Source organism: Dipodomys spectabilis, unplaced genomic scaffold (assembly GCF_019054845.1).
Source record: "Dipodomys spectabilis isolate Male_0828 unplaced genomic scaffold, ASM1905484v1 ptg000362l, whole genome shotgun sequence".
Lineage (NCBI taxonomy): Eukaryota > Metazoa > Chordata > Mammalia > Rodentia > Heteromyidae > Dipodomys > Dipodomys spectabilis.
Window position 1 is genome coordinate 1,177,422 of NW_024871039.1, and position 1,523 is coordinate 1,178,944.

At 31.7% G+C, this 1,523-nt stretch overlaps 1 non-coding gene across 1 annotated transcript; it reads right to left on the reverse strand.

Annotated features, from left to right (window-relative positions):
* Nucleotides 1-244: 244 nt before the first annotated feature.
* LOC122095813 lies at nucleotides 245-351 on the reverse strand. Its single transcript, XR_006145208.1, has one exon. It is a non-coding gene; the product is annotated as a U6 spliceosomal RNA (small nuclear RNA).
* Nucleotides 352-1,523: the final 1,172 nt, after the last annotated feature.

Below are 1,523 nucleotides of genomic sequence, written 5' to 3' on the forward strand. Positions count from 1 at the left end.
ATACCTTAGCTATGGTAATAATGCTGCAATAAACATAGTTGTGCTGGTAGTTTTAGTATTGTCTTGTTTGTGATCATCTGGGTAAATGCCCAAAAGTGGAATTGCTGAGTCATAGGGGAGCTCTATGTGGAGTCTTTTGAGGAACTTCAATTCTGCTTTCCAAAGTGGTTGAACAAGTATACACTCACACCAACAATGCATACGGTTCCCTTGTGGCCACATCTCCACCAGCATCTGTTCTTGTAAAAATGTGGAATGCTCCATGAATTTGCATGTCATCCTTGTGCAGGGGCCATGCTAATCTTCCCTGTATCGTTCCAATGTTAGTGTATGTGATGCTGAATTGAGCAGAGAACACTTTTTATATATAAAGTGTAATTGATTTTATTAAACTATACAATTCAACAAAAAGTAAGTTCAAAAAAATTGTCATGAAATTTTAGAACCATATATTTCTTACATAAGCACACATTTAAAAATAAAGTCAAGATTGACATGTCAAAAACAAAATAATTCCAGATATTTGTTGTTCAAGAGATGTGTAGGAGGAGGAATTCAATTATTCTATACAAGGCACCTGTCATAATGAACACAGCAGCAAGTGTTAAGGTTTGTTAAAAGATTTAATGTTTTAAATATATTTAATTTTGAGTATTTGGTTATATATGCCAAAATTAGGACTTTTTGGCAGATATAAAACTTTTCTATGAAGTATTTAAGATTTATGGTAGCAGACATATACTACTAAGAATGTACATTTCAGAGTTTATAGAAACTTGATTAAAGAAAAGTTGCAAAGTCTTTGTGTAAAGAAGCAGAGTGAAGAGTTTAGATTTTGTTAACTACACAGTTTCTGTTAAAACCTTAGACCTTCCTTACTTTATATGCTAGCAAGGAACAAATGATGATATAAACCATAAACAAATGATGAGATGAGCCATAAATAGTAATCTTAGTGGGTAATTTTAAAGAGTAGTCATATTCTATAAAACTCTTGTTGAACATCACAACCGTAGCCAGTGTTAACTGTATAGGAATATGAGAAAATGCTAAAATCTAATATGTAGTACACTTCAAATACTGAAAATACTAGTAATTGTTTTGTTTTTTATTTTATTAATCATTAATATTTAATTATTAGTTTTCTTTATTTGTAGCATTATTCTACTTATAATATAATACAACTTTTTGTAAGTCATCATTAGGAGGTTATTTGAGAAGGTTACTGGATGGCCAAACAATTTTTTATAGGTGCATGTGAATTTACAAAGAGCAAAATTAAGAACAAAATATTTATTTAAAAAATGATCAAGTAGAATCTGAATCAGGAGTGTTGATAAGTGTCTACATCTTAAAACTTAGCCCTAGGCTGAAGCAACAATATTACAGAGTTGAGGCCACAAAAGTGAGACACTGATTTTTTTGTTTTTTATTTTTATTTTGTTGATCATGGGGTCTGGAAACTGGGTGCTGTCCCTCATCTCAAGGCTAGCGTTTCCACTTGAGCCACAGCACCATTTCCA